We start from the raw sequence: 26,730 nt of genomic DNA, 5'->3' as shown, positions 1-26,730 counted from the left end.
AGCCACCTATGTTTCCAGGGAAAAGGGCCCTGTATTTGCTGTCCCAGCTCCGTGGCCTGCATGTGGGCTCTGGTTTCTGAGGGTCTCAAGAGGTTAATGGAAAAACTGCCCTGAGTTCTTAATGCCTCAGCAGAGCCTCTGCCAATGAGCTTATCTGAAGCGCTTTGTGAACAAAGTGAACCCTGGGAGGTGATGAGGCTCAGTGACAGGATATGCAGGATATAGGCCAAGTCTTTTGCTGCTGGTGGGAAGAGAAACTTCCATCTTAGAGGAGGGGCTGGTCCAATTAGCTCACATGCCCCATCCCACACGTTCTCAGCCTTCCATTCTAATAGCTGCCCTCCTAGTGGGGCAGCTGAGTGGCTCAAAGTGCTGGCAATGCCCCACAGAGCCTTTTCCTCTACAGGCTACCAGCTGGAATCCAGTCCAGGTTGGTAGTATGTCATAGCAGTTTGTTGGCCTACAGGAAATGTGTGTGTAGTCTTCGGTTCATTTCCTACTAGGCAAGTATCCACCATCATAATTAGCACTAACGTTGTAGTCACTGTAGAGAAGTGAAGGCTGGAATAGAGCATGGAAACCAAACGGTCTTAGTTTAAAGATGGTCTTGTCATTAAGGCACTGACTTGGGCTGCAGGAGATCTTCATTCAGTTCCCAGCTCTGCATGACCTTGGACAGCTGACTTAATTTCATTATGCCGCAGTTCCCCAGCTGTAAAGTGGGGATCGTTGCCCTTGGTTGGGTGGCTCCAGAGTGTAGTGGTTCTCGGCTTGGATTTGCATACAGAATATCCTGTGGGGTCAAGGCCCAGCAGAAGCAGGAAGCCACAATGGTCCCTCCAGGCCTTAAAATAAACTGAACTGAACAGCATAGCTAATGCATGGGCAGGAGAAACCCAGTGCAGCCAGCGCTTCACAGAGGCCAAGTGTTGATGTTCTCTTTCCAAATTCTCAGTATGTCACAAGGATTGGAAATGGAAAGAGAGTGAATCCAGCCGAATGCTCTTTCCATTTGCAATGTAAGTGTGGTGTAGATAAAAATCATCTGTAACTGAGTGCAGACCAGCTATAATTTTGTTTATTTATAAGCGGGTAAATCTGCAGTTCCAAAGAATCAGGTCCTGCCAATTCCTGGAAACAGAATCTGCAGATCTCTTCTCTCGAGCTACTGTGCATGATTATGTGACAGGGCTGTGGAATCTCAGCCCCTTCAGCACAGCTGGGAAAGAACTGGGAAACAGCCACCCTTGGCCTGGGTTTTACTGTTCTTTGTAACTTGGAAACACGTCACAGCCTCAGTCAAGCTCCATGGGCAAAGCACGAGGGAAAGTCCCTGCGATCCTGCCTGACAAAATGCAGAGAAAACCACTGTGTGCACAAATGGAACCCAGCCCGGCCCTGATAGGACATGTCTGCAGTCAAGACACTGCTGGGATTGACACCAGGTGCTGAGCGCAGCAGTATCCCTGCTCCTTCCCCAGTTTGGTGCTGGAATCTCTGTCGAGAGAGAATGGAGTCCAGCATCCACCGTGTCTAACCTGTGATTTAGAACCCTGAGGCCGTCTCAGGGTAAGGCTACCCTGCCGTCACGGGACGCATTTGCAGCTCAGGTGGATGTTACTGAGCTAGCTTTGCTCTCGTTCACTCAGGTAGTGGAACGGTGAAGCTGCCGTAGCACACACGTCAGAATAGGCTGTACAAGTCCCCAGAACCCCAGGTTATTATTCAGGCAGCTAACCCATGCTGCCATGGCTTCACATTTACCAGTATCCGAGCTAGGTAGGTTAAAAGGAACCGAGTGCGAGTATGTCTACGAGAGCTGCCCCCACACCCCGTGACTGCAGGGTAGACATCCCCGCAGTGTCACCGTGTTTCCAAAGCACAGGCCCCAGCTCTGCTAGGAAGTGATGTGGTGGACAAATGTACAGAACAGAGATTCTGCTAGGTTATGCTGGTGTCAACCCAGAGTGACTCCCCTAAGTAGATAAGTCTGATTCTGATCTGACTTACACCAGGGCAACTCCATTTATTTCTGTGAAGTTACTCCAGATTTACACTGGGGTCAGTGAGAACAGTATCAGAATATAAGTGCCAGAACCCAGTCCTGCCTCAGGAAGTAATTTTCCCAAAGGCAGGTGTACATTGTGCAGCCAGGGACACCGGTTTCCTCCAGAGCAAGAAAAGCATATCCCTGCACTAGCTATCCAGTGCTTCAAACGCACTGGACACATTTCCCTGGTGGGAGCCAGCCCAGTTGAACATGGACTGAAGAAGCACCAAAATTACATGGACCAAGATTGTGAAACATAATTAGTGTTTTGGGGGTCCAACTTGAGACATCTTCCAGGGGTCTGATTTTCACAGGCTGGATTCAAAGCCCACGTAAGTCAATGGATGTCTTTCCATTAACTCTAATGGGTCTTGGATCAGTCCCTTAGGGCATGGGGTGATTCTCAGGTTGGAACCAATGGGGATTTTGCCAGTAACGTCACCGTGGGTTGGGTCAGCCCTCAAATAACTGTATGGCTCTCGAGGGTGCTGCAAGAGAAGGAATTCATGCAGCACAGCTTCCACCGAGCTCCATGGGGCCACGAGGACTTCCCCAAGGATCTTCCTCTTTCCAGTTGGACGGAAGAAGGAGGAACTCTCCATCTGGGGCTTTATTCAGCCTCTGAACTCAATCTAAGAAATTCAGAAAAACACCTAGTCCTCCCTGGAATGCCAGAGGAAGAAGAGGCCTGTCCACTGGCCCAAACCCTGAAAGAGAAGCCAACAGACAGGATTGTGTATGAAAAGATCTTGAATTTCCTTCCAGCGTATCCTCATGGGCCCAGCTTGCTAAGTGCTTTCAAAGTTCCAGAGTGTGGTGGAATCTAATCACGTGGCATCAGGTTCTCCGGCATCATGGAGATGAGCACAGTGTGAACCTGCAGCCCAGAGAGAGGTTGACGAACCTGCTGCAGGCTTGGCTAACAGAGCAGTGTCTTTCATCTCAGGCTCATGTGTTAATAATCAGAGATCTTAGGTTCAGCGCCACTGCTGATAATCCCCCAAGGGGCATGGTGTTACAGCTCCCTACACGGGATCAGAGGAGCGGATGACACAGAACTGCTGTGTCCCACTGGATATGCTGAGACTTAGGGATTTGACTGCCAGTGTAATTGATGGTGCAGTATTAGGGGGTTTCAAAGGTGCTGGTTACTCACTTTCTGATCGATTGAATTGGTGTTTTACCTTCTTGCCTTTGCAAAACCCTCCTAGAAGCCAGAAAATAAAAGGCCAGATCCTCAATCCTTTGGGGGTTGGACTAGATGACCTTCTGGGGTCCCTTCCAACCCTGATATTCTATGATCCTCAGCTGGTGTAGCTAGGCAACTGGAGTCAATGGAACCATGCCTATTTGCACCAGCTGATGTTTCGGCCCCAACTTGCTCTTCTGAGTAACTGTGACTTTTCACCCTAGGCAGAGTCTGACATTCCCGCCCCCCGTGTTTTGAAGCCAGGGTCAGTTGGTGCCACTGACAGTCCAACAGTTGCAGAGAGAACAGGAGGACTCCTGGCACCTTAGAGACTGACCAGTTTATCCGAGCACCAGCCTTCGTGAGCTCCAGCCCACTTCATCCGATGCATTCAGTGGAAAATACAGTGGGGAGATTTTATATACACAGAGAACATGAAACAATGGGTGTCACCATACACACTGTAACCAGAGTGATCAGGTAAGGTGAGCTATTACCAGCAGGAGAGTCGGGGGCGGGGGGGACCTTTTGTAGTGATAATCAAGGTGGGCCATTTCCAGCAGTTGACAAGAACAGTGGGGGGGGGAAATAATCAAGGGGAAATAGTTTTACTTTGTGTAACGACACATCCACTCCCAGTCTTTATTCAAGCCTAAGTTAATTGTATCCAGTTTGTATCCCCCCACTCTCCTGCTGGTAATAGCTCACCTTTCCTGATCACTCTTGTTACAGTGTGTATGGTAACACTCATTGTTTCATGTTCTCTGTGTATATAAAATCTCCCCACTATATTTTCCACTGTATGCATCCGATGAAGTGAGCTGTAGCTCACGAAAGCTTATGCTCAAATAAATTGGTTAGTCTCTAAGGTGCCACAAGTCCTCCTTTTCTTTTTGAGGATACAGACTAACGCGGCTGCTACTCTGAAACCAACAGTTGCAGCTTACTCTGACACTGAACATTTGTGAGTGTGTACTAACACTACCAAGGGTGGTTGGATGGCACACCCATGACATGGCTGAGCTGGGAGAGGAGCACCGACTACCGGGACGATGGCTTCTCCTGTACTGGCTCCTACAGAATTGGCGCCCTCCTCTTCTCTTTCATTGCACTCATTTCTTCGTAGCTGCCAAATGTTGTTTATGGATCCAGAGGTGCAGGACTTTTTAGGGAAGCATCAGCTTCCCACTGGCTCCAACCTGCGAACAATGGCAGATCCGATGGCAAAAGATGCCAGAGAACAAAATCTCACAGACTGCTCCCAAAGTCTGTCTCTTGCAGCCGGTGGAATGGGCCGGCTGGTGCCAGAGTAGCTGTGATGTTCCCCTGGTGTTATCCGGACCGGTGATCTGTTACGTCACTCCAGTCCTTGACTCTGGGAGCCAGCCTTACCCGGCTCTGCTGTGAGAACCCAAACTCCTGGGCTGTTCATACACAGCCTCTGGCATGTAAGATGCTCCTTGGATTGTGCAACCGAATGACACTAGCCAATATCTCCCAGACACAACCCTAGGAATCTCCATCTTGCAGTGTCCAGTTATGCCCGCTGGATGCTGCAAGCTTATATGCGTTCATCAATTTAACAAAGAAATTGATATGTACCAAGCTTGTTATCCCAAGGGGAATTTCTGACATGCTTCAAACCAAACGCACTGCTTCAGGTAGAATAAACAAACAGATGTATTAAATACAAAGATTGACTTATATTCACCAAAAATCTAAGCAAAACAAATTAGATTTGGTCAAATAAAATAAAAGCAAAACACATTCTAGGCTGATCTTAACATTTTCAGTGCCCTTACAAACGTAGATGCTTCTCACCACAGGCTGACTGGTTGCCCTTCAGCCAGGCTCTCCCCTTTGATCAGCGCTTCAGTCGCTTGGTGGTGATGTCTGTAGATAGAGGTGGAAGAGAGAGGAAGAGCATGGCAAACGTCTCTCCCTTTTATCATGTTCCTTCTTCCCTCTTGGCTTTGCCCCCCACCCTTCAGAGTCAGGTGAGCATTACCTCATCGCTGTTCCAAACTGTCCAAAGGAAGTGGGGTGACTCACTCAAGAGTCCAACAGCTCCTTTGTTGTTGCCTAGACAGTGTCCTTTGTTCCTGTGACGCTGGACTGAGTTTGTCCCATACATACCCTGACGAGGTGTGAACTGCCCCTCTGCTCTTGGAGAGTATTTTTCTGGGCTTGTTTTAAGCCATGAGGACACATTTTCAGCCTCATAACTATATACATGAAATTACAACCTATAACATAACATTACTATAACAACAATTACTATACCATCACTATAACAACAATGCTCAGTGCATCATGAGCCTTCTGAAGACACCCGACATGATAAACTTTGCATTGGATACCACACAATCATATTATAAGGATGAATATGGGGGTGCAGGGTATTCCCCCAAGGTACAGATCATCACAAACATATTCATAGAATCATAGAATATCAGGAGTTGGAAGGGACCTCTGGAGGTCATCTAGTCCAACCCCCTGCTCAAAGCAGGACCAATCCCCGATTTTTGCCCCGATCCCTAAATGGCCCCCTCAAGGATTGAACTCACAACCCTGGGTTTAAGCTGGCCAATGCTCAAACCACTGAGCTATCCCTCCCTGAATGGCAAGTTTTCCAATATTAGTGTTCCCAAGTTTTATCAATATCTGGGATCAAATGATCTCAAACTGAAGTCCTTTGCATCAAGAATTCTTTCCATGGTTGGGAGCACATATGTGCGCAAATCATAAATATCCACACATTTAAACTATGTTCTCCACAGACTTACTCCTGAATTCTATACTCAAGATAGCCTCAGCCCAGTGGTTTGCTCCAAATGTTGATACATTGGTTCATGCTAAGATGTGCCAGGTATCGGGGAGCAGCTGTCCCTAAAATCAAAAATAAATGTCAATAATGACAAACATGATCTATTTCTATTTTAATAACATTTGCTGAATGTGGCAGGGTATTGGAGCAGGCCCTGCCACATGAAAGGAGTTTGACACCCTTGCTTGAAACTAATTACAGCCATAACTCTGCACCACTCTTCTGTCTGGAAATCTTAACTGCTTTGCTGCAAAAGTTTTCTTTCTTTCCCGGGAGAGCTGTATCCTGGCTACCCTGTACCTCCTCATTTTGTTACTGAAAGCTCCTTTCTCTCTTTCTCTTGCCACACGCTTTAACCTTGCCAGTGCCCTTCTTGGAAGCATTTCAGAGATTAGCACTCACTCAGCTGGGCTCTTCCTTCATGCATCAGGCCTCTTGTGCCCTCTTATCAGACAGCGGGGAGAGGTGCTCACGCTCTGCTAACCCCACGTGCTGCCGAGCAGCCTGCATCTGCTGTTTGTCTGATAACTCGCCCGCTGGAGCTGAAGTGAGGCGCTTGTCCTTTGCTGCTGCCCCCTGATTTACGCAGCGGCTTGGCACCGTCGTATTTGCATTTTCTCTGGTAGGTCGTTAACATGTATTCGGTGATCTCACCCCGCGTGGCTGCTCAGGGCAATTCACGGTGGCAATTCAGAGTCACTCCTAGTGACAACAACTAGTCATTGGGCCAAGGAAAGAGTGTGAGACTGATTCTACAGCTTGGTGATCAGGGCATTTACCTAGGATGTGGGAGACTCAAGTCCCTGCCCCAGTGACTACTTAATTATTTACAAAAAGTGAAACAGCTTCAGCAGGAAAGATTGAGGGAGACCCAGAGGCGAGATACTCTCCTGGAACATGGGAAACCCACATGCCAATCTTTCCTCTAGGTGAGGGAGAGGGGTGGAATTGAACTTGGGTCTGCTACAGCCCAGTTAATGCCTTAACCCCGGAGGTAAAGGCTACCCCTGCCTAGCTGCTGCCTTATGAACAACAAAATTGTCTGAAACGTGTCCGCAAACTCATATCAAATTTGTGACCAGGTCGACCGAAAGTGCATTTTTCAGCCGATGAACTGTGTGTCAGAAAAACTTCTCCCACCTCGACCCTGACCATGCACCCGGCTGGGGGAGAAAGACCTGCCCCTCCAGTCCCTTCGAGACTACCTGCATCACCGAACAAGGTGCTCCTCCCTCGTTGGCACAGACGGACAGGAACTGGGAAGGCAGGGAAAGAGTGTGGCCAAGCCCTTGGCTCCAGCCCCCCAGGATGCCAGCCAATGGCACTGCGGGGGAAGCAATGCATTGCGTCATTGAAAGAGCCGCCACACCTCCGTGGAGCAAGGGGCCGCAGGCACTAGGGGAGGACGCCGCTGAGTCGCCATTCATGCAGCCTGTCACACTGACTGAATGGCCCGGGGACGAGACAGCCCTTCATTCCTCGCGCCGCGCACTTGAAACCCCGCCTCGAGTGTGACTCGGCTGCTGCAGGCCAAGCTTTGGCTGGCTACGCTTCGCTTGCCGGAAGTGCCAACCGGCTCATGCTGTGTTTCTAAACTTATTAACTAAATTACTCACGGCGCTTTCTGTTCTCCTAGCGCCCCAGCCAGAGCCCAAGAATATTTTCCTTGGCTTTGAACTCCCCCCGCCCCACACGCTCCATGCACAAACGACAGGAGGAGTGCATATTAGACACCTAAGCAGGCCGTCGGGGTAGAAGGTCTCAGGCTACATGGCCACAAAGTCTCAAGCGCTCACTTGAACTTAGAGGGTAGGTCTACACTGCAATGAAAAACCCGCCAGCTGACTCCGGCTCGTGGGGTTCGGGCGAAGGGGCTGTTTAATCACCTGCTGGCTCCGGCTGCAGCCCCCCCAAGCTCCGGGACTCTCCCACCTTGCAGGGTCCGAGAGCCCGGGCTCCAGCCGGAAGCCCAAACGTCTACACCGCCGTTAAACAGTCCCTTAGCCCGAGCCCCAGGAGAGCGATTCAGCTGGCATGGCGGGTTTTTCATTGCAGTGCAGGCATACCCAGTGCCTCACTGGCCAAAGCAGCCGTGGTCCTGGCTGCACGAGTTACAGGCAGCGTTAGTCAGGCCCTTAAGAACCTGACTCTGCCCCAGGCTGCAGCTTGGATAGATGAGGGGTCAGCCTTAGGCTCAGCCCAAGGGCCTGGTGTTGATACTTGGCCTCATCAAGCTCCATACCCATCCCCGCTGTCGTGCCCCACAGGGGTGGGCTTGCTGCAGAGGCCACCTGCTCTGCCCCTCCAGAGCGGGGAGCGCCCCACACGTCACGACAACCCCTGCAGCAGCACTGAGGGGGCTCAGGGGAGAGCCCAGTCCAAACTCCCTCCTCCAGAAGAGAGGCAGAGCAGGGAGAAGAAATACCAGTGAGGCCATGGGGAATTTCCACAGCAGCCGTGACTCCTCCGGCATCTGCAGGCACAACACCCTCGTTGTTTCTGTGGACGGTTGGGGATTCTGGGAGAGACTGGACCACTATGGTGGGGGGCAGAGGGTAGGGGAGGGATGGAACGAATGGAGAGGGCCAAATTCATCCTCGGTGTCGCTGTACTGAGCTGGCTGCAGTTACACTGGGACGGGGGAGCTGAGATGGTGCAAGCTGCGTACGGGGTTTGGGTGCCCAGTTCCCGTTAAAATAGACAAGATTTGGGCATCCAAGTCCCATCAGTGGCTTTGCAAGCTCAGCCAGGACAGGACAGACTGTCCGGGGAGCTCTGATCGGCTCCAGGGAGGGGCCTTGGTACTTGCCCCGGGAGTACCTCTCCTGCCTGAGCGGGGCTGTTCTCAAAGGGACAGGAACATGGAGCCCCATCCCCTAAGGGGCAGGAGCCTAGGGAAGCAGGAAGGGGCAAGAAGAGGAGAGGAGATGTGGTAGATGGGAAGTGAGGAAGATGAAGGGGGCAGCGGGGCAGGGGAGGGGCAGGGCAGCACACAGGATCAGGCCCCAAGGGGTTGTATAGCAAACGGCTGAGCATTATGGCACAATTTGTTCTCAAGTTAGAGAGGGCCCATCCCTGCAAAAGCCCCCACCCCACCCCCCCGGGGCAGAGTTCTTACCCAGCCTTGCAAGCAAGCTGCACCCCTTTCACACACCCCACCCCCTTTGTGCACCCACACAGGCCAGGTGCCGTCCGGCCCTAACAGCTCATGTGCCGGAAGAAAAACGTGCTAGATCCACAACTGGGCCCGATTCTCATTCACACTGGAGCTACTTTCCACTGCCAGAGCAGTGTGAATGCAACCCAGGGCCTGCTTATTTATATTATCTCCAGGGACGATGGGACAGGTCCCCAGCGAGTGTAAACTGCCAGCGTTCAGTGGAGCTACGCTGATATGCTCCCCGAGGACAGGGGAGGGGGCAGTTATTCATTGTTAACAGAGAGTTGTCTGTGGGTCTGTCTATGCCACTCACTGACAGAGTCACTGTACGCTGCTAGGCACACCCATAACTAGCTTGAATCTAGCTAGCAGAGGTCACAAGCGTAGTGCAGGCTGGCACCCGAGTACAAGCCCATCAGGAAGTCGAGTTTCTAGCCCATGTTGACTCCTGAGCCGCCGAGTCTTCACTACTACGTTACCCGCCCTGGCTCGATTAAAGCTTCACTGAACGAACTTGGGGGCTCTTCCTGGTTGTGTGTAACCAGAGAACTGACTCCACCACGCATTAGGGTCCTGGCCGTCCCAAGGCATTTGCAGCTCCATTCCCCTTGACTCTTTCTTTTTCCGGGCTGACGTGCTGCACGTGTGCACCCGGTCTGAGCAAAGCCCGTCGGCTTTGCCCTGTCCTGTGACACACACGCTTTTCAGAGCTACCAGGGGATGCATCTGGAAAATAGTCTCTTCATGCCAGTCTTTGCCTGGATCTAAGCCAATGAGGTCTGTTACATAACGGCTGTATGGTGACAGGAACATTTCACACTCGTGGGCTTAAAGGGAAACAATGTGGTTTGTTTTTTTTATTTTATTTTTTTCCTTTAGATGAAAATTTTTATTGACATTCTTAACAAAGTAACAAAAGGTTATGATCTCGATCTCTCCTTCTTGCCTTTGCACAAGGCTAAGAGGGAAACATTGCCTACTTTGACTTTAAGAACAGCTGGATAAGGTGCTCAGACCAGATCCTGAGCTGGTGTAAATCAAAAGTCGGTAAAGCTGGGGCAGTTTACACTAGATGAGGACGAGGACAAGCCCTATTTCCATATAGATGGCATTAGCGCTGCAAGCAGGCACCCCATTGTGCCAGGCACTGCCCAGACACCTAGTGAGAGACAGATCTTACAATCTACACAGACAAAGCAGGCAGCTGGGGAAGAAACAGAGGGAAAGTGATTGGCCCAACCGTACCTGAACCAGGAATAGAACCCAGCTCTCCTGCATCCCAGGCCAGTCCAGTGCCCTCTCCCCTAGAGAGCACCTCCTCTTGGCAGCTTCTTTTTAAGTGTACCCATTACAGAGGAAATTCACCCCAATGAACAGGCTCAGCCCGAGAGCTATGCACCATATGAGCCGCACTTAAGTCCTCACTCTATAATGGCTTGGAGCAGGGGTGTTCCCATTTACTCAACCCAGTGGCTGAGAAAGCCCATTTCTCACCCTTCGTCATCTCTTGGGTGAATATGGAAATAGAGATTTTCATTTGGGATGGGCATTTTCTGAGCCTCCCTGATGGAAAAGTGACACCTATTAAGAGGAGAGAGCCACGGGGCGAGGTGGAGCCAGTGGGAATTTTTTGACACAATTTCTTTCGAGGGAAAATGCTGATTCATCCAAACGAAAACTTCTCATGGCTATTTATGTCTCACTGACACTTCCTTGGGCCCAGGATGGAAGTGAGTGAGCACCCCAGTTCCGGACTGCCAATCGCTTGGTGGTGAGGGTGCTCACGTGGGCTGGAAAAGACCAGCTTTGAGACCCTGCTCTGCCTGCATCAGAGCCCAGGGTTGTGAGTTCAATCCCTGAGGGGGCCATTTAGGGATCTGGGGCAAAAATTGGGGATTGGTCCTGCTTTGAGCAGGGGGTTGGACTAGATGACCTCCTGAGGTCCCTTCCAACCCTGAGATTCTATTACCTGAATCTGGGTCTCTCCCATTCCAGGTGAGTGCCTAGACTATGGGATCTTTCTCTTGCTGGTTTTTCATTAAAAATTTCCACAGGTCTTGGGTTGGTCCTGACGCGAACAGAGCCTCTGATGTTTTTCATGAAACCCAATTCTTGGTTGCTGGCCAGCCCGAGTGCTAGGCATACTATACTTCTACATCATGAAAGACGCTCCTTGCCCCAAAGAGCTTATAGTTTAAATAGACAAGAGAGACAAAGGCTGTGAGAGGCAAAGTGATGTGCCCAAGATCACGGTGAGGACTGGACACAACTCCTCCAAGTCTCATTCCAGAGCCCTAACTATTGGACCACATGACACTGTCCATCTTATATGTCCTGCAACCCCATCTGAACCCAACGACAAGCGTCAGGTTTGAGTAGGATCAGAAAACAACCCAACCCTCTCCGGCTTGGTTTGGGGCAGTTCTCCTCCTCCTACCCCTGGGGTGGGTGTGGGGGCTGCACACCCCGTTCCTGCCAGCCGCTGACACCTTGCTATGCCGCGTGTGCAGCAGAGTTAGTGCACAGGGGAGTCACAGATCCTCTCACTGCCCAGCAGAAACCCAGCGCAGCAGGGGACTGCATTCACCGTTGCCTGAGGTGATGCTGACTCAGGTTCGGGTCAAAAAGCAATTCAACTCGCTCAGTTTGGCTTCGGCCCAGACAGCCCTCTGCCCTGGACGTTATGGGAAGTGATGTCAGATAGCTTGAACCCAGTTTCCATTCTGGGTAAATAGGGAAAACTTCACCACACCCTATGAAATACTGAGCTCTTCTGCAGATGCTTTAGTCACGAAGCAGGATGGAAACTGGTTTATTTCACACTGTAACTCTCACAGATGATGTCATTTTATTTCCCCTGCAAGACGGTGGCCAAAATCCAGCAGCTCAGAAACGCCAATTTAATTACAAAAATTATTCCAAGTATTATTCACAGTTAATAGCTGGCACGAAATACTCACCAAGTGAACTTACAGATCACTGTCCTGCAGAATAGGGGACGATTTCTTTTCAGTATGTGTGTGTATAAAACTGTCTTGGACTCCATCGATGTATGAAAATTTTAAACCAACAGGCACTAATTGCAACATATCACTTGAGTACATTTTAGCACCCTGGAGCCCTCAAAAACATCTCTTACGTTGCGTTGGCATAACCGAAGGAGACAGGGGAACATACAAACCTTCCATTCCATTAGCACTGGAAAGAATGGCGAACTCCATGGTTAGGATAGGGTGCAGACTATTGCAGATTACGGATTGCTTCCTTGATAATAAATCTAATGTCACGAAACAGTGCATATTAGATATTTTACTTTGCGGTCCTGGCTAGTGCAAATTGTCACTGCTCCATTGATTTGTCCTAGATGAAAATATGGTCCCTAGTCTGTAAAATAGTCAGACCTAAAGACTAGATATGGGGCTGATTCTCCTTCTACATTGGTGTATGTCAGGAGTAAATCCATTGTCTCCTATGCTGCTGTAAAACCCGTGCACATGAGAGGTGAATCAGACCTATGACATATATACAGCGGCTAGGTACAGCAGCGGGAGCATACGTCAGTGAAAAGAATTATGAGTCTGTTTCTGGTCTCTAAACAAGTTTTATACTAGAGACTTCTACTAGCTTCAGTGGAGTTACTCCTGATTGACACCAGAGTGTGTGAGATCAGAATCAAGATCTGAGTATACCTGGGGAGGAATACCATACCTAGGGCACAATATCATCCGTTGAGTCTGAATGTTCTTGCTAGAGAAATATCTCCTCGGAAGCACTCCAGCTCCAATGATCCCACATTAGAATGGGTTTGTTCATTTCTGTCTAGCACCTGCTCCTGTCCCTAGTGTGTAAGCTCTTCCAGAGAGGGACTGTCCTATCACCACTCACCTTACTTGACAGGAGGAACTGGAAGAATTAGTACATAAGCTAAATTATGACTTAATTGGCATCACAGAGCTTTGGTGTGATAAATCTCATGGCTGGAATACGGGTAGAGAGGGGCATAGCTTGTTCACGAAGGAGAGGCAGGAGGGAAAAAGGAGGAAGTGGTGTGTTATACGTGAAGAATATATACACTTGTTCTGAGGTCCAGGAGAAGGTGAGAGGCAGACCAGCTGAAAGCCTCTGAAGATAAAAAAGGGAGGAAAAACAGGGACAATGTCATGGTAGGCATACACGCCGACTCCGTGGGTGCTCCAGCCCTAGAGCCACAATGGGAAAATATAGTGGGTGCCCAGCGGGTCAGCACTTCCCCCACCCAGGGCCCCCCGCCTGCTGTGATCAGCATGCTCTGTGGCATGCAGGAGGTGCTGAGGGGGAGGGGGTGAGGAGAGGTGGGATAGGGTGGGGGTTTGGAGGAAGGGGTGGAGTGGGGAGCAGGGCCTGGGACAAAAGTGGGAGCTGAGCACCCCAGGGATCTGAGTAAGTCAGCACCTACGATGGCAAGGGGTCTACTACAGACCATCAAATCAGGAGGAGGTGGTGGATGAAGCGTTTCAAGAACAACTAACAGAAATATCCAAAACACAAGACCTGGTAGTAATGGGTGACTTTAAACACCCAGGCATCTGCTGGAAAAGTTATACCTCAAAACACAAAATGTCCAATAAGTTATTGGAGCGTACTGGGGGCAACTTTTTGTTTCAGAGGAAGTAACCAGAGGGACAGCCCCATTTTAGACTTGATTCTGACTCAGAGGGAGGAACTGGTTACGACTCTGAAGGTTGAAGGCAAGTTGGGTGAATGTGACCATGAAGTGACAGATTTCAAGATTCTACGGAAAGGAAGAAGCAAGAGGAGCAGAATAAGGACAATGGAGTTCAAAAATTCAAACTTTGACAAACTCCGAGAATTGGTAGGTCAGGTCCAATGGGAAGAAAATCTAAGGGAAAAACAAGTTCAGGAGAGCTGGCCGTTTCTCAAAGCGACAATGTGAAAGGCACAACAGGAAACTATCCCAATGAGAAGGAAATATGGGAAGAAGTCACCAGTGTTGCTCCATCAGGAGCTCTTTAATGGCCTGGAAATCAAAAAGGAATCCTATCCAACGTGGAAACATGGCATGGACAAATTGCTAAGGATGAGTTAAAAAAAAATAGCACAAGCACGTAGGGATAAAAATCACAAAGGCTAATGCACAAACTGAGTTACACCTAGCAAGGGCCATAAAAGGCCATAATCAAGAGATTCTATAAAGACATTAGCAGCAGGCGAGAGAGGAAGGAACATGTAGGTCCCCTGTTATTCTGGGAAGGAGAGCTAATAACAGATAACAGCAGCAAAGCCAAGGTGTTTAATGTCTATTTTGCTGCAGTCTTCACTAAAAAGGTAAATTGTGACCAGATACTTAACACTATTAATATTAACAACAAAGGGGAAAGAACACATCCAGGTGTGATGGGGCTGTTGGTGGACAATCTGGACAAAAAAAGAAAGGAGGACCTGTGGCACCTTAGAGACTAACCAATTTATTTGAGCATAAGCTTAGGTGCCACAAGTCCTCCTTTTCTTTTTTTGTGAATACAGACTAACACAGCTGCTACTCTGAAACCTGGACAAAGAGTGTTGCTTCTTTTGCTGATTGTTTATTTTATCTTTTCACGCAGAAACTATGCTTGCAATGCTGCATCTGCTGCATTTTGTATGCCGGCGGTGTATTGGCCTGGTGGGTGACAATCAGTCATAGGACCGGAAGGGACCCCGAGAGGCCTTCTAGTCCAGTCCCCTGCACTCAAGGCAGGATGAAGTATAATCATACTTATCAGCGGCTGCTACCCACAGAAAGCTCAAAGAATCTACTGGTAGCATTAAGTAGAAGGCATCTCCTTTCGCTCAAGGGATAGGGCCTCGTGCCATTGATGCTGAAGATCCTGGATTCTGTCCCTCCTAAGGGTCAGTGGTATCTGTACATAGGTAAGTGGATTCTTATAAAAAGATATCCCAGATCCTCCTGCTCTAGAAGTGTAGGTCCCAACCACTAGAGCAGCAATTCCCTAGCCATGGATTGTGACCAAAGGGTACCAGGAGGGCCACGGGACATGCATGGGGTGCAGTGAGAAGCAGCGGTGCACCCCGTCCACCACTGCCATATTATGTGGTGAAAGGCGCAGGGGCACACACAAGGGCTGGCCCAACTGAGGCTTGCCGTCACCGCCATGCCGACCCCATGGCCCACCCAAACCGAGCCCGAGGGAGTCGGGTTGTGGTCTGACCCAAGCCAAGCAGACACTTGTTGCCAGGTCCCATCGGGTTGAGGTCAGGTTGCAGGGCTCTTAGACCCCAGTGAGTCGTGTTAACAGTGGTGAGCCCAAAGGAGGTTGTGGGCTAACATAGTTTGGGAACCAGGGCACTAGAGAGCAGCGGTGAGCACTCTATGCCAGCCAGCTGCTTAAACACAAGGTGTTTCTGGCTAAAAAAACCCCAGTCCCTTTTGTTTTTAACCATGGTTGGCTTTGCTTTTGAGACAGTACAATATAGCCGCAGCAATTTGGGCCACTTCCCTTCTCCTGGTCACGACTCCCAGAGCTGTGATGTCAGGAGAAGGATGGAGCTTCAGCATAACTCATTCAGGGATGTTGGGTTGGGTTTTTTAGCTGAGCCAGGAGCAAAGATTTTTATTTTTCCAAGGCCAGGAAAAGCAACTTCAGGCTGATAAATCTCTGTCAGCAAAATACATTAGCAGGGTAAATGAAGTCACCAAACCATAAAAAGCTGCCGTTTCTAGTGAAATTGTTCAACAGCCCTCCCCGTGAGGTATTTTTAATGCATTAAATATTTTCCATAGATTTGCACAACAGTTGTCCAGTTAGACGGTCTGATCATCTGAACCGACCTAAAATTAAAAGCACATTTCTGCATCATGAGGACTAAACAGCTGCTTGACATCTGCTTTTTCTTTTGACACTTTCCAGTCTGATATGGCGACCACCAGACCAGAGATTGAACCTCCAGCCTTGAAAGCTTAAGATGCTATAGCTTGAGGCAGCATTTCCTAATAGATAGAGCCTTGTACTGGGACACAGGAGACCGGGTTCTATTCCTGGCCTGCTAGGTGACCTTAGGCACGTCACTTTGCTTCTCCATGCCTCCATTTCCCCATCTGTATAATGGGGATAAGGATGTAAAATGCTGGATAAGAACTAGGGATTATTATAACTGAGCGAGACACCCAGGCTAAACAGCTGGGGGCTAGAACAGACTCCCATCTCTGTGGATCAGGCAGAGGGAAGATGTATCAAACACACTCACTCACCCCCATTCAGGAAATGTGCACTGGCTGTAACCGCATCACACAGTGTGTGCCCCTAAGGCATCCTACGAGGGCACAAAGCAGAACACACACCGTTGCAACCTCATCCAGTAACATCCCAAAGTGACCCGCACCTAATGTGAGCTCCCGCTTGTGCTGGCTCAGCTAGCCCGGTGGTAGGCACTGATGTCCTTATGTCGAGGTACCTTTCTGTCATGCAGGCAGGGCCTCAACCAGGAAGCTCTGGCAGCTCACTCCAGAGGATGTTGTTAAACACCTCTGTTAAAGAGCCTCTCTTTCCAGGTTTTATCTGATCTGGGACAGTGAGGCAAAGACTCAAGATTTCAGCACAAATCTCATGATTTGTGGTGTCTTTTCTTAAAGCCCCAGCTCCCAGAGTCATGGTAATCTGTGAGACTCTCAGCCTTTATCTTTTCTTAAAAAAGAGTTCTAGCCCTTGTGATTGCAGAGAAACATCTGGAAACTCAACCTTGAAGGGTCCAAAACCAAAAGGCAAATAAAGGACCCACATTTGATTTGGTTTTTTTAAATCTCCTGGTGGGTCCTGACTCCCCACTTTTGGATGCTTAGGGTTGGTAATACGGCTCTGGTTTTTACAGACCGCCAAGCACCATCGCATCTGATCGCTTCTCCTCACTGCGTAAAGCAAAAGCAAACTGGTTGGGCAGCAGCATCCCGCTGTGCCCATCCTTGTAATCCCTTGCCACAGAGAACTGTAGGGAAGCTCTGGTGAAAAATCCTGCTCCATTTGAAATCAATGGCACCCCTTGCCCCACCCTCCGAGATCTCGGCAGGACTGGACTCAACAGGACTGATTCTCCGTTGCCTTGCATCATGGGTAGTCAGTCGCTCCAGCGCAAAGCGGGCGTATGATACCACCATTCTGATTTGTTGGTGTTTCACACCTGGCTTGCACTGGTGTAAGTGACTTCATGAGGCGTAGGACAGCAGAGAATCAGGTCCTAACAAGAGGGGAAATACTGAGAAGCGAAGGAAATCAACAATGCTCTGCACAGATGTTCTGCGAAGGAAATCTACTGCCTGCCAGCTTCTAAAGAGGTGGCTGGAGAATCAGTAGCGGCTCCAGGCTGCGGAGCTGAATGGGGCGAACCAAGCGGTGAAGGAAATGTAATAAAACAAACTAAACAGCTGCAATTGTCTGAATAAGGCAATAAAGAAATTGTGCTGGATCATGAAAATGCCACTTCCTAGGCGTTACACTGTCTGGGTCAAATTCCTCCGCTGCATTCAGTGAAGAGGTAGAAGGATGAATTAGGCCCTGTTGTAAAGGGGTGCTGGGCCTTCCACAGCTAAAGGAGACACTGGCTTTTGTGGTTGTCAACCACTGCCTATTCCAATTTCACCCAAACTAAATGGCTCCCCCTAACGGCTGCAGGCTACATCTCATCCTAAGGTAGATTTGTATCAGACAAGGAGCTTCCAAGATTTGGGGCTTTACCAATCTCTTTTCTAGCTCATCCCGTCTCTGGAAGAGGTTCAAACATCAAGCCCTCAAGAATTCCTGAGAGGATCAAAGCTTCCCATGGGTTTTGCAGGAATTAGGGAGATACTTAAAGGTGTTTATGTGAGCACTCAAACACCCAGACATCAATGTATATTCTATAAATCAAACCGTCCTTTCCAAGGGGCTGAGTCTGCTCACATGCAACCCCAACCCAATTCAATATCTAATTATAAATTCTTCCCCCATTTACTAGTCAGGAGGTAGCACACAGCAATTAGTTCAAGGTCACAGAGACAGATCTTCTGATTCCCCAGCCTTTGTTTTTGCCCCAAGACCACAGCAGCATTTAAACATTCACCTGCTTATCGGAAAGGTCCCTCTTTGGAGGTTCCCTCATCAGGACTTACAACTTGTGTAGTCAAAGTGATCAGCAAACAATTTTTTGGGGGCCCAATTGGATACCACTGAAATGGGAAGGTCTGATCTTCGGAAAGCGCTGAGCCTCTGGAAACCTGGGCCCTGTAAAGTGTCTTGAGTTGGGCAGCTCAAATCACTAGTCACTGCTGAAAATCATGCCATTGGTTCCTACAAGGAGACACCACGAACTCCTTCCTTACAGAAGCCTTCAGATGCAAGAGGCCTGGGGGCCACCGTGAGGGACAGATCTTCAGTGAATAATCTCTCAATCAGAGATTGAAGAGGAGGCCTTTGAATTCTACCTTGCTCCATGGGCCCCAACACTGCTGCGGAAATCTGAATGCAGCTACAGCTCAGTGAACCACTTGGGATACCCTAGAACCCTCCCGCCCCTGTGATCCCCTCCGTCCCACCTTCCGGAGGCTCCAGAAGGTTTCTCCCACCATCAGTTTTCACTCTCATTCTCCGCCTGTGCCCTGCAACTCCGGCCGATCACAAAATCGCCTCATGGATAATTGCCTTCACAGTATTGCCGGAAGCAGGAAGCACCAGGTGTGAAGGGAGAGAGAGATTCCCAGCCCAGTTCTGCACATGCCTGAGACATCCAAATGGATGGAGAAAGCCCAAGCACTGGACCCAATCCTTCAGCAGGAGGGAAAGTGCTGCAGAATCAGGGACCAACCCCTTCCTCCATAGATGCAGAGGGCAGGGGAAGCAAGGTGATGCTATGGCCCCCCTCCCCAATGCAAGGGGGCATGTTAGAGCTGCAGGAGCCTTGGAGAGAAGTCTCTTCCCTCTGTAGAGCTACCTAATTCAGCTCCTGGTCTTGGGTCTGTGCACTGGGACAGCATCTCTAAGGTACATAGGAGCTAAAGCCCCATGTTCCTAAGAACCTCATGATTTGCTAAGGGGGGAAACTCTGTCTGCTTGCAGAAAGGTGTCAGGGGCTCATGTACAGCCAGGCCTCAGCGTATGTCGGCAAGGAAGGGTCTGATGGACCCTGACAGGTTATTTCATCACCTTAATTCAGGGCTTTCCCAGCAGGTTTGCAGATGCACCGCAGGAAATCGTGCTCTGCTGAGCTCAGCTGGGTGGACGGCCGGCAGACACCGGGGATCCCAGACTCCCAGCAATCAGTCTTCAAAACTTCAGCCACCCAGTAAATGAAAGGGGCCCACTGCTGGAGCTTGGAGCAGGGGAAAAGTTTTAGGTTTTTTCCATAGTGTTTTTATACAATAAGCTCTTGGGGGCAAGGTCTGCCATTTACAGCATGTTCGTCAGCACATAGAACAAGGGGGCCCTGTCTCCATCTAGGCCTCTAGGTGCTCCCACAACGCCAGGACCACCAACCCTGTTCTCCAGTTGCCATTAGCTAAGTCAAACCAAACCCTGAGGAGGACGATGATGGTGATTTGTACAGCGGCAGCATCTAGATACCCCAGTGATGGACCAGGGCCCCACTCTGCTAGGTGCTGGAAAGACACAGAACAAAAAGATGGCCTCTGTGCCCTGGGAACCAGAAGGCCTGTGTTGTGGCTTCTCAATGAGGCCTTGTTGCCATTACCCTGACCTACCAAAAGAAGCAGCAACCCCCTGGTACCTGTTTGCAACACTCCTGGGGATCGTGACCCCCCGACTGAGAACCCAAGAGACAGACCATGGATCTAGTCTTCTCATCAGGATGTCAAACAAGAGGGAACCAATTGTTCTGTCTGATTCCTAGGTAAGATTTTCTTATTTCTCTGGGGAGAGCATGAGAGAAAGACTAAGCCTCACACAACAGATGCGAGTCACATCGCATAATGCACGACCAGAAAGCTCAGATACTCGAGCAATTAGGAAGATTATGAGCAGCTATTCGGTATACAATAGTCTAGAAAGGAATATTTTCCAAAGAAATTCCCACCTCCCCCAAATACTCCCCTTGTCTAGGATTCACATGTCGGGAAAACTTATGGCTCCCCTGCCCAAACGAGAGGCAAAGGCAAAACATTCTGTGAGATTACCGCCCTCTAATTCCAGCCAATAAAGTGTTTTGTGAACAGCTTAAGGAGCCCATATGCCAAAGATCTGCTAAAGCTCCCATCACCTTCTTGATCTCTCCATTCCACCCATTTGCTGAGCAGGTATCACTTCCTCCCATATGGACTTTATCCAATTCGTCCTTCTGCTAAGGACAGGCTTGTTCGTGCACACATCAGCTGTTCACTCCCCCAGCTGTACTTTAATCATGGCTCGAGCACTGTAAAGCTTCAGGGCTACTGAAAATACTTGGCAAGGCAGGGCCATTCCATCTGCAATGTGTACAGTGTCAGAGCAGAGATGGGCCTGCAGATCAGGAGGAGGCAGATCAAGAGCCTTTACTGCCTGATGGGAAACTCTGACAAACATTCTATTTAGGGAGTGTTTGGCTCTTCTCTCCTGCTGCTTTCTGTCCTCCCCTTCCTACTGAAGATAACCACATGATAAATAGGACCTTGCCTCTCAAGAGTTCCATCTACTCCTCGGGCTCATTCCCAGCCCGAGGTCAGAATCTTATGTTCTGGGGACGAGAGAGGGAAGGGAACAGAGCTTTTCCCAGCTCGGGAAACAGGTTAAAGCAATGGGATCTGACATCTGTCAAAGCTCTTTTTATCTCAAAAGACGCCAAAGCTCTTTAGACGCCATGAGCTACTGACCCTGCAATCCTCCCCCAGGTGAGTCAATGGGCAGGATTCTCCTCTGACCCCAGTTTTACACTGGAGTAACTCTACCATCTCCAGTGGGGGTGTTGCAAGATGCACACTGACAGGAGAGGAGACTCGGGCCCTGCGTTCTGTTCTGAGTTGGACTGGTGTAAATTGAGTTATGCCGGCATAAATCCAGCATCACTCTATTGAAATCTGCCCAGCTACTCCAGATCTTACACAGGCCGGGCAGTTGTGCCTTTTGGAGAGGGGGAGAAACGGAGACACTGATGTGGCATATGACTTGCACAAGGTCATGCATGCAGACAGACTAGACCAGCAGTTCTCAATCTTTTGGGGCTCAGGACCCATTTGTAAATGGTTATGTGGGGGGCCACAACACAGTAAACAGTTTGGGGTGGAAGCCCTGGGTGGTTTCAGTCGGATCCTGCCCCCCGGGGGTGTTGGGTCCTGCCTGGCACTTACTTCACCGTGGAGGCTTCTGCAGCTCCTGTGCTGGGGGCTGGCTGGGCTTGGTTCTCCGCTCCGGGTGTTGCAACCTCTGGGATTGCAGCTCCGCTCAGGTTTGCCCCTCACGCCCACCGAGTGGGCCAAATTTGTCTGAGTGGAGTTGTGACCCGACCCATGGGATGGCGGTGCCCCTCACTCAGATTTGGCCTACCCGGACTCCTGTTGCCATGAGGGCTGGGCCAAACCTGAGCAGCGCTGGGAGCCCAGAGGTTGCGGTGCCTGGAATCAGTAATAAGGTGAGTCACTATAAACGCTCCCGACCGCGGGAAAGGAGGGGCTGGGATTTAGCCAGGGCTCACTTGTCACATTCCTCCGTGGTTGGAAATTGGGGCATCTCTGCTACAGAGCAGCGCAGCCTATTCTGGGAACAAAACAAAACAATCATAACAGCTGATACGCTGGATGCCGGATGAGAGAGCTGACAACATTTACAAGGTGCCAGCGTGACGGGCCCAGAAACTGGTGGTTGCTGCAGCCAGATGCCAGATGTCACTCCCAGGCCACAGTGTCACTGCAGGGCAGAAACCAGCTATCTCCCAAGGCAGGCAGAGAGGCTGCGGCAGATTTTGCTCATGAGGCAGGCGTGGGAGGGGGGGAGGGGGCTGTTTTGCACTACACAATGCTCCCTATCAGCAAGGCTGCATTGATAACAATCCCAGGACCTGCTCTGGCAGCCAACACAGCTCAGTTTAGTTTATCCACGAAACCAACCAAGAAAGGCAACGCACAGGGGGATGGAGAGAGGGATGGCTCGGGCCGGCTAGGGCTCCAGGCAGCTCACTGGGTTTGTGTCATTGAGCATCGCTCCCCCTGGTGGCTGGCTCAACGGACTCACAGTCAGAGCTGGGGGACGGGGAGAATCAGAATTCCCTCCTGTTGAAAATTCTGCTATTTCCTGAATTTGGTTTTGCCCCAAATTGGAATAAAACCGTGGAATTGTTGAAAGCTTTCTGAAAGTTCTGGAAACATTTCTCTTCAAAGCACTTCGCTTCAACATCCCCCGAATCAAAATGTTTCCGTTTCAGCTCGACATTAATCTGTGTCCCCCCCGAGTGCCGCACGCCAGGTACAGCTCCAGCACCTCATGCCCCCTGTTCTCCACTCTGGGCAGCTCCCCAGCTAGGCTGAATCTCCTGTGATACACCAGGGTCTCATGGACTTCAGTGATGCACTACTTTGATTCAGCCAGAGAAGAGACATCTTGGGGGCCATAGTCCATCTGATGGCATATGCCTGATCAGCTCCACTCACTCTTAAAGGCATCACTCCTGGGGCAGCTTGTGCTGAAGGTCCGGGGTTCGATCCCTGCTGATGACTATAGCGTCTATGTACGCAGCCCAGAAAACCTGGATCTCATTTCTCGTCTTGCTTGCTGGATTGGGAGTCCAAGAAGGAGCATCTCGCATCACTCAGTAGCGACTCCTCTGGCCAAGAAAGGATCGGCATTGATGTGTGAAATGGAGCTTTTGAGAGAGTGAGCATGTGAGTGAGAGAGTGAGAGAAGCAGCGAAAAGGATATGGAGGAGGCCTGAGTGAAAGAAGCCCTCTCAGAGTCCATATGAACTTTCCACAGGCAGGATAAAACCTAACGGGTACTCCCTTTGTGAGTTTGGTAAAGCTGGAGAGCCCCATCCAGGGACGATCCCAGGGGGAATTCCAAAGAGTCCTGCTTGCCACTCCACAGGCATTTGGTACTTCCCTGCTTCTGGCATTAGGAGGCACTAGCTACACAGGGGCAGGGAAAGGAAACATCTGGTAATGAGGGAGACTGGGCGGCACGTATCTTTCTGACTCCAGGGACAGTGACTTTGAAAAGATGAGAAACACCCTAGGGAAGGAATTTTGACTGGAGATCTTTAGTGTCTGGGAAAAGGGGTCCAGAGATATGGGAACAATCTAGCAAACAGCTGGGGACTGGGGCTGAGATCCATCCTGGATCATTCAGGACAGAGGAAAAAGGCACCAGAGGCCAAGGCGGTTAAGTAGGGATATAAGGAGCAGCATAAGCAATCAGCAGAAGGCTTTTAAAACTATAAACACTCTGCCGTGGAGGAGCTTTGTATTTAAAATAAGCAAAGGCAAATTAAAAAAGGGGAACCAGGGGAATGGAGACAGCGAGAGGGAGTGGGACCGAACAAAGACCGGCAAACCCTTTCAGGTGAAAAGAAAGATCTTCTAATGCGTTTGCAAGAGATTAATGGGAAATGGCCTGAAAATGGCTAGCGGGGCCTATGAGAGAGAACACAGGAAATGAGTGAAGGGCTCCAGAGTGAAGGGGCCCCACGTGCTGGCATGGATGAGGAGCTAGACAGTTCTGCACAGAGGTTCTTAACTGCTTCCCTGCTGGGTGGGTGAACCAAGGAGCCATAAACCAGCAGAAGCTGACACAGGTTACTGCCAGAGATCAGACTAGGAGGATGCGGCTGAAGATGGCTTGGTGTCTGGTCTTCACTCTGACCTGCTGCTGGGTTCATTTCCAGTGGGGTTTGTTCAGTGGGAACACAGAGCAGTCACCTGGAGCCAGTCAGCACCAAGCCTAACCAGAAGCCTTTCCTGTACGGTTGCCAGACATGCTTGAACTGGGGGCAATATTCCCCCCAGGCCTTCCTAAAGGAGAGGTCTCCTCACCATGCCTAATGCAAGTGACAGCCCTCCAGACAAGGGAATCTACAACCCTGCCCTGCAACAAATGGGCACCTGTGTCCCAGAATGATCCTGGTTAGACAGCCACAGTGAAATGCAACTGGCAAGGAGGAAAAGCCAGAATCCCAGTTTGTGTGAAGTCCCTATGCTGAACTGGGGGATTGCGCCCTTGCCTCTATATGAGCTGCAGAAATACATGGGTTAAATAGTTACTGTAGAATCTAATAACGGGGAACTATCTAGACAGACGGGCTGCTTGCTCATTAGCACTGCAGAGCAGGGGGCAATCCCCTTGCAAGAAACTTGCCTTTGTCACACAGCCCAGACAGTGACCCGAATGAGCGGCTGGAGGAGTGTGATCCATTAGTCCAAGGAGTTGGGTGGAAATGCAGACAGGCCAGAACTTCAGTTAAAAAACTCCGGCTAGAAGTGGGGTGCAGAAGACCCAGAGCTTTCAGATATTAAATGGTATCTTTGTTTGCATTGCAGTAGCACCTAGAGGCTAAGATCCTGGCCCCGTTGTGCTAGGCCTTGCCCAGACACACAGTAAAAGACAGTACCTTCCCCCCAAAGAACGGAAGATCTAAGCAGACAAGGTGGGAGAAGAAACTGAAGCACACAGGCTAGGTCTTTGCTGCACAGTTAACTCAGGTGATTGGCTGAGCAAAGCCTTACCCATGTTACCGTGTCCTTACTCTTTCTGCATCCGCCCAGGTGTGTCTGGGGGCATATCCCATGGTTCTTTGTGCTGAGCTTGTCTAGGATCCTTCCACAGTCACTTGCAGGAGAACTTGTCTGTCCTCCAGGTTGTGGGAAGGCATTGGAGGACTATCAGAACTCCAGTGATTTAGCCTGCAACCTCACAGCATAATGGAGAGAATCTAGCCCAAGTTAAACAGAAGCCCGGCCTTAAACCTTGTGCAAACCTGGATGTGATGGGGTGTTCACCCCGCACCAGCCCCTCAGAGGGTTAAGGTGGCTAGGAGGGCCAATTAACTGCCTATACTGCAAATGGAGGAGCCAGGAAGCAATGAAGAGTAATTAAAGGATGAAACTCACCTGGGCAGGAACAGGCAGGCCTTGTATAAAGCCAGGTAACTGAGCAGAAGTGGGCTGCAGGAAGGAAGTTTTTGCAGTTACTTTCCCGGAGGGTAGGGAGAGAAGGGAGCTAGGCCTAGAGGGAAGGGTATATCTGAAGGAAGGTGGAAAAGGAGCCTGACAGAGGCATTGTAGGAAGCAGTCCATGGAAACAGCAGCAAGGTGTGGGACAGTGCAGAGCCTAGGCTGGATACACTCCAAGGGTGAGTAGGACACCCCGTGACACTGGGTCAGAGGTTTATTTGTGTGGATGGTGGGGGGAATTGGACTAAAACCTGGGTTAACTGTGCAGTGAAGACATACCCATAACAGTGGGATGGAATGACTTGCCCAGAATACACGGATTCACCCGGTACTGTGCTGGATACAGAGAATCTGCTCTCAGGTTTTTTTTTTTTCAGCTCATTTTGCAAACTCGGGTGCTCTAGATGGTCTGGTGAGACTCCAGACTTCAGGATATTTATCCAAAGCCACACTTCAAACTTCTCCATCGCCTTGCATTCCTAAATGGTCACCTCTGCATGGGTTGCATTACTAGGCAGCAATCGATGTGTTCAGAAAATATTCTTCAAACTCCCTGAAAGAAATACAAATAAAACACCCAGATCCTTTAAACCTAGGAGGCCCTGGCAGCTTTTAGCACTGCTGGGAAGCATGGGAAAGTTTAGCCCAGCCAAGACACTAATCAAACCTACATAAACTGTTGAGTCAGGAAAACTCAAGTGATTTGCAAGAGGCCAAAAGCTTAATACCGTTGCAAGCATTCCCCTTCCACCCAGCTCAACAGGTTTAATGACTGCACCAACCGCAAGCCGGTGGGAACGTTGTGCTCAACTCATGTCATTCCATCACAGCCTTGCTCCCGGGGGGACAAGGTCCATTCAATTAGACAGCCCTGGAAGCTTGCTGAGGCTCTTGATGATGGGCCTGTATCGATCAGCCCCTGGCTCTTGGTTTTCTATCTCCATTTATCAGGCCTCTGCATTCCCTTAATCCTGTCCCAGACCTCCCCAGAGTCAGGAGATAAGCAGCAGGCTGGCGAGGCTGATAAAAGGGAATCACGCAAATCCATTAATGCGGCTTTTGTGCTCGGAATTACAAACCCAGCCCTTGTTAACTATCTCGCCCGGCGAGAGCCTTGAGAGACCAAAGGCCAAGAATGGGGATGCTTGCTAGTAACTTGCTATGTGAAAGAGGGTGTAATGTAGCAATTAAACTATGACTGGGGAGTCAAGACCCCTGGTTTCTGTTCCCAGGTCTGCCACTGACTTGCCGCATGAGCTTGGACAGCTCAATTAGGCCAACATCTTTAGGGTTACCATATCTGAACATTCCAAAGAGAGGACACTCCGTGGGGGGGTGGTATTTGCTCGTATCCCCCAGCTCTGCCCCAACTCCACCCCTTCCCTGCCCCCAT

Source organism: Lepidochelys kempii, chromosome 25, assembly GCF_965140285.1.
Source record: "Lepidochelys kempii isolate rLepKem1 chromosome 25, rLepKem1.hap1, whole genome shotgun sequence".
Classification (NCBI taxonomy): Eukaryota; Metazoa; Chordata; order Testudines; family Cheloniidae; genus Lepidochelys; species Lepidochelys kempii.
This window is presented reverse-complemented; position numbering follows the sequence as displayed.